Raw genomic sequence first — 7,001 nt, forward strand, 5'->3', positions numbered from 1 at the left:
TTTCTGAGTTCGAGGCCAGCCTGGTCTACAGAGTGAATTCCAGGACAGCCAGGGCTTCACAGAGAAACCCTGTCTCAAACAAACAAACAAACAAACAAACAAACAAACAGACTGTAGGCTATCGGGCTTGAGATGGCTTAGAGGGTCAGAGCACTCACTCGCTGCTCTTGAGCAGACCCTGTGCCAGTTACTTGCCTCCACAAGGCAGCTCGCCTGGTTGTGCACATACATACACACCAGTAACACAAAACAAACCTTTTTTTGACAGTTTATTGTCTATTTTTTTTTAATAAAGGGATAAGATACAGGAGTGGAGAGATGGCTCAGAGGCCAAGAGCACTGGCTGCTCTTGCAGAGGACTGCATTCCCAGCACCCGTGTGGTAGCGCATGACCATCTATAAATCCAATTCTATGAGGTCTGACCCTCTTCTGACCTCTGGCACCAGACATGCACATGGTATATATTCATACATACAGGCAAAACAATCATACATATAAATGATTTCTACATAAAGTGTAGAATATAGGGAAAAATGTTCAAAGATAACAAAGTTACCCAACTTTAGAGACAAAAAAATTACTGAGACAAAAAAATTATGTTTGCCAAAATGGCCATTTCAAACAAGCTGCTCCTACTGGAGTTGAAGGAAGACTGGACATCATCACTGTCTGTTGAGTATCAATCACCCTTGACTCAGGAGACAGCAGAGAGGGAGAGAGCGAATCCAGACTCTAATACTCAACAGGCACGGCCTGATTGAGAAAGCTGGCATCAGGTGGCAAGGCTCACAGTAGGGAGACAGTGAGGAGATGGGATGTGGAGGCGGGGCCACACCCATCATCAGTCAGGCCCCCTGCAGACAGTTCTCTGCCTCATCCACCAGCTCCCTGCAGCAAGCCTAGCTACACTAAACAAGGCGCAGTAAAAGAAGTCAACTAGCTGCCACTGCATTTGGGGCAGGCCAGGCTCAGTGGTTCACATGACATTACTACTACCTAATTTTAAGGTGAAGAAGACAAGAAACAAATCTGAGAAACAAAATGTTGAGAGAGATTTGCCCAGGTCCTAGGCTGGTTTTGAATCCTAGGAGATTCAAAGCTAGGTTTCCTTAAGGCCGGAGACCAAAGGCCAGGCTGGTTAAACTGGTTAAAGACGGAAGACAAGGACCTGAACTGTCCGGATTGGCGGTTGCTGGGACTTGAATAAATTGTATAAAACTTATTAAAATAGGGGCTAAAGTCAGACTTAATAAGCAGACTTTTTTTTGGAGACAGGTCCTACTGAGTAGCCAAGGTTAGCCTCAAACTTGAAATCACCCTGCTCCAATCTCCAAGTTTTGGGGTCATAGCCATGTGTTGCCCTTCCCAACCTCAGAAAAACAAGATGCTTTAGACTGACCTTTAGAAAGCTAAAGAAGGCCGGGCAGTGGTGGCACACACCTTTAATCCCAGCACTTGGGAGGCAGAGGCAGGTGGATTTCTGAGTTCGAGGCCAGCCTGGTCTACAGAGTGAGTTCCAGGACAGCCCAGGCTATGAAGAGAAACCCTGTCTCGAAAAACCAAAAAAAAAAAGCTAAAAAAGATGGGGATTCCGCTCCTCTGATACCCATAGCCAAACTATCTAAGAATGCTGCCATCTCCAACTCCAGAATGGGTGTGGCACTTGTCATCACACTTCTGAATCCCGTGCTCCTTGAAGGAACTGGCTCCTTAGAAAGAGCCGAAGTCTGGAAAGCACGAGCTAAGGCTGGAAAATACTTTAAAATCCTTTTATTACATATCTTTGTGGCAGAAGGGAGGGGAGCAGAGCGTTGTATACAGGAGTCAGAGGTCAATCTGCAGGAAGTGACCCTCTCCTTCCAACTTCTGGGTGGAACTCAGGTGATTAGACTTGGCTGCAAGCACCTTTACTCACGGAGACATTTCAAAGACCCAGAACCGTCTTTCTGCATCAATCAAGCCCTTAAAGAATGATTAGGAGACATCAAAAAGTCAAGGGACAGTTTGAAGGAATTAACAAATGTCAGGCCGGGCGGTGGTGGCGTACGCCTTTAATCCCAGCACCTGGGAGGCAGAGGCAGGCGGATTTCTGAGTTCGAGGCCAGCCTGGTCTATAGAGTGAGTTCCAGGACAGCCAGGACTACACAGAGAAACCCTGTGTCGAAAAAAAATAAAAACCAAAAAAAAAAAAAACAAAAACAAAAACAAACAAACAAACAAACAAAAATGTCAGAGCAGGGGTGGGGGTTGTCTCTGCGACAGTGTGGATATCAAAAGAAGGAGAAGCAGGAAGGGTGGCGGGGGCACGGATGAGTAACCAGTAAATGCAAGGACAGAGCCGAAAACCTATAATTCATGCTGATTCTGAAAAGAGTTGAGAGACAGAAGGAAGGCAGGGAGGAGGCAGGGAAAGGCAGGGGGAGATGTGAGCAAGGCAGAAAGGAGGGGAGAGAGAGGCAGAGGGCAGCAGCTGTTTCACCCTGGGAAAGCATTACCAGCACCTGGGTCAAGAAAGAGTGAGGTTCTAGACACTGGGTGAAAGAGGCCTTAGTCAGGCCTGGAATCCCAGCAGGGGGATCTGGAGCACGTGGCCAGCTTCTGTGGAAACTGTGATCCTCCAGGTTTGAGCTGATCATTACCATATTGGGACAGGAGCTGCACCAGCTTGAAGCTGAGTCAAGAACATAAACTATATATCAAATTGGTTGGTGGACACCGACACCGGGAACATGCTGGGGAACAGAGGGCAGTATTGTAAAAAGTCGCCCTCCTGAGGAAGGGATGGCCAGCACTCATTCCCTGCTTGCCCCCTGCCGCCTGGAGAGAAAAGAAAGATGTAGTTAAGGGGGTCAGACTTGACTGAACCATTGCCTAGGGTCACTTGCCACTAACTATATAAACTCCTCAATAAAGGGCATTCTCTTAGCAAGCTGCATTTGTGTAAGGCACTCTTAGGACTGTCTTTACTGTCCCAGTTTGGACAAGGACACTACATGTTTCTGGAAAACTCACATTCAAGCAGTCATGTCTTAAAGTAAATCCTCACAGCTACATTTTATATTATGTGGGAACTGCTGGTGGTGGTACTTGCCTTTAACCCCAGCACTCCAGAGGCATGCTAGCAGATCTCTGAGTTCACGGCTGGCCTGGTCTACAGAACAAGTTCCAGGACTGCCAGGGCTACACAGAGAAACCATATCTTGAAAAGCAAAACAAAAATTAAGTGTATGATGAGTGTGTGTCTACATGCAGGTGTGTGCACATGACTGCAGACACCCAAAGAGCAGAGAGGCATAAGATCCCCTGAGACCAGAATCGCAGGCTGTTGTGAGCTGCCAGATATGGACACTAGGAGCTGAACAGGGTCCTGTGCAAGAACAGCAGGCACTCTTTACCTTTAAGCTATCTCTCCAGTCCTAAACAGACTGATTTTAAAAAGGGAAGCTAGGAACTTATGGTAGAAAAATCTAGCAGATACCATCTTAACCAAATAGCCAAACTTAACAATAATAGGACAAACCTTTATCAGCAACCTCTGATAAAAATACCATAAGGACTCAAAGTTGTGTATTAGCTCAACCACTAAGACACAGGCAGTGGGATTGGACAGATACCTCTACCTCGGCAGTTAAGATTTTGTGCTGGAGTTTGGTCCCAGCATCCCTGTTGGGAGGCCTGTATCTCCAGCTCCAGGAGATCTGATGCCTCTGGCCTCCGTGGACTCCTCTGCTCACATCCACACATATACACAGACACATAATTTAAAATTAAGTGAAACCAGGCATGGTGATACAAGCCTTTAATCCCAGTGCTTGGGAGGCTGGGCAGGCAGATCTCTATGAGTTTAAGGCCAGCCTGGTCTGCACAGTGAACTGGATCCAGACCAGCCAGGGTTACATAGTGAGACCCTGTCTCAAAGAGAAACAAATAGAAAAGTGAATCTAAAAAAAAGAAAGAATGAAAGGAAGGAAGGAAGGAAGAGGGAAGGAGAGAAAGAGGGAAAGGGAGAGAAAGAATAGAAAGAAAGAGAAGAGAAAACAAATGAAATGTCAGGCCTGGGTTCAGAGGACAACTTGGTTGTAAAGTGCTTGACTTGGAAACATCAGGCCGAGTTCATCCTCAGAATCCATGCATAAAACAAAACAGGACAAAAACCAACCAAGGAATGAGAGAGCATGCCTACAATCCCAACACTGGGGACATAGAGACACTGAGATACCTGCCAGCCTAGCCTACTCCAGCAAGCTCTGGGCTAGTGAGAGACTCTACATCAAACAAAGGTACCTGGTAAATGACACCTGAGGTTGTCCTCTGACCTCTGCATAAATGTGTGTCAGGTACAGTGGCTCAGCCCTATGATCCCAGCCAATTGGGAGGCTGGAGCAGCATGGTCACTTGAGCCCAACCTGGACAACACACTAAAAGCACATCTCTTAAGACAGTGAGAGAGACAGAGGTGGAGGGACAGAACAGGGTTAGTGGAAGAAGCTCTGGCTGAGTGAGCATTAGTTGCTCTTGTGACACCCGACAGAAACATCGTCCTAAGGGAGGAAAGGCTGTTCCCTACTTACAGCTGGGTCCACTGTGGTCTTGACAGCTGGAGCTTGAGGCCTCTGCTCACATTGAATCTGTAGCTAGAAAGCAGAGGACCCAGGGTTCCTGCTCCTTCCTTCCTTCTTTCCTTCCTTCCTTTCTTCCTTCTTTCCTTCCGCCTTTTGTGCAGCTCAGGACCCAAGGCCACGGAACTGTTGAAGCCTGCTTCCAGGGTAGGTCTTTCCACCTCAACTTAATCAAGATGTGTGCCAGAGGCTGTTTTCTAGGTGATTCTAGATCCCGTCAAGTGAACAGACTACACTAACCATTATAGTAAGAGACTTTGTCTCAGGGCATTGGGCGGAGAGTGATAGAACAGGAAGTCTGTGGTCCTTCTAGCTGTCTGCATACGTGTGCACATTCACCCAATCCACCACACACGCACACACAAAGGAAAAAAAAAAACCAACATAGTATGCTACATGAAGGACATTTCACAAAACAACCAGCTGGTACTCTTCAAGTCAGAGAGGAAAAGGAGGGACAAGGATATTTTTCCAGATCTTAAAGCAGAGAGAGCTGTCATACAGACCTTAGATGAAGTAAAAGTTTTATCAAGGAGACATAGCAGTGCACCTCAGGAGAGTGCGTCTCTTCACGGACAAGGCCGTAGCTCAACCGAACCATTACTACATAATCAGACAAATAAGCTGTCAAGGACATCATCTGAATAATTAGCAAATTTTTAATATAAATTATAAGTTAGAAAATAGTATTGAGCCGGGCAGTGGTGGCGCACGCCTTTAATCCCAGCACTTGGGAGGCAGAGGCAGGCGGATTTCTGAGTTCGAGGCCAGCCTGGTCTACAGAGTGAGTTCCAGGACAGCCAGAACTACACAGAGAAACCCTGTCTTGAAAAACCAAAAAAAAAAAAAAAAAGAAAAAAGAAAAAAAAAGTATTGAATTGGTATTAGCCTTCCTGATCAATTAATATCGGCTGGAGAAGATGGCAGCCTATGACATCATGACAGCATGAAGGCCTGAGCTTGGCTCCACAGTACACACATAAAATGACAGACATGACTACACACGCCCATCCTCTCAGAGTTAGGGGTGGGACGGAGACAGGAGGGTTGAGGAGATTTTCTGGTCAGTCAGTCTAGCCAAAAAATAGCAAATGTATAGTGAGAGACCCTGTCTCAAAGAAATAAGGGGGAGAGAGAGACAGAAGAAAATAATGCAACATGCGTCTCTGGCCTGTACATACACGTAGCAGACACATGCACACGACACACAGCACGGACACACACTAAAGGTTTTAACTAAAAAGAATAGTAACACTAAAAATACAAAAGTGAGAGCTAAAAGTGGACAGTGGCAGTCTGGGCTTTCCCAGATGGAAGTCCCTGTTAGATTCCTGGCTTCTCCCAGCACCCAAGCCCCTATCCTAAACCATTCCAGCCCCTGAGCCTCAATTCCCTTCCCCCAGCTTCTTCCTATAGAACCCAGACATTTTGCCGCGTGTTCTCCTGGTCCCTTCTCTTTGGTCCCACTCTCTACTGTTCCTCTCTCTCCTCGTGGCCCTCTCCAGTCTGGACTTTTCCAGTTGCCTCTAGCGGTTTTCTCCCTCGTAGCTACAATGTTCTCATTTTCATGCAGTAGAGAAACAGATGAAGGGGCTCTGGGGCTCTGCTGTATGGTTCTTAAGACTTCTCGGTAAATCTGGGTTTTTAGAAGTAAAATAAGATGGTTTTTAAAATGCAAAGATAGCAATCTGACCACTTATCTCCTGCTTCTGTGTTCTGTCACGTGTGTCTGGCCTCTGACCTCATCTTCCCTCAAGCCATTATTCACTGTGGCCAGTCACCTAACTTCATCCCTCTTTTTGTTTAAGACACAACACAACTCCATCCTGTAAAGCTGGGCTGAAAGGCATATGCATGCCCGGTTTTCTTGTTTTGTTTTTTAATGGCCTGACAAAAACAAGCTGGCTCACAGGTTATGCATGACACAGTCCACTGTGGCAAGGAAGTCCCAACTGTAGCAAGTCATTCTGTACCTGCAGTCACCCAGGGTATGGTGCACTCCTCCATCTAGGGCTCTGGTCCACTATGCTCACTTACCCTACTTAGCATAACCCAACAGGCAAGGCCAGCAATTTGCCTAACCTGGATAACTCTTGTGTGCCCAAAAGCTTGTTTCCTAGGTGATCCCAGATCTCAGTAAGCTGACAACAAACAGCAACCACCACAGACCTCCACTTTGTTCCTGGGGAAGTGCACAAGCCTCAAGGGCTTTGTACCACTTGCTTGGCCTATCAAAAGGCCCTTCACTCAGACATTTGGAAGGCCCCTTATCTCACAGGGTGACTCACATGTCACTCTCTCCAAGATGGCCTTGTCCACCTCCCCCCGCCGCCGCCCCCCCCCCCTTTTTTTTTTGGTTCTTCGAGATAGGGTTTCTCTGT

At 46.8% G+C, this 7,001-nt stretch overlaps 1 protein-coding gene across 1 annotated transcript in view; it reads right to left on the bottom strand.

Moving 5' to 3' along the window:
• The window catches only part of Spn (sialophorin), a 12,721-nt gene extending 7,837 nt beyond the window's left edge, over window positions 1–4,884 (bottom strand). The window contains exon 1 of the mRNA XM_028775173.1: window positions 4,573–4,884. The gene's annotated coding sequence lies outside the window, so the exon portion shown is untranslated. The remainder of the gene's footprint in view (window positions 1–4,572) is intronic.
• Between the last annotated feature and the right edge of the window lie 2,117 nt (window positions 4,885–7,001).

The sequence above is a fragment of the Grammomys surdaster genome, unplaced genomic scaffold (assembly GCF_004785775.1).
Source record: "Grammomys surdaster isolate TR1022 unplaced genomic scaffold, NIH_TR_1.0 253, whole genome shotgun sequence".
Taxonomy (NCBI): Eukaryota; Metazoa; Chordata; class Mammalia; order Rodentia; family Muridae; genus Grammomys; species Grammomys surdaster.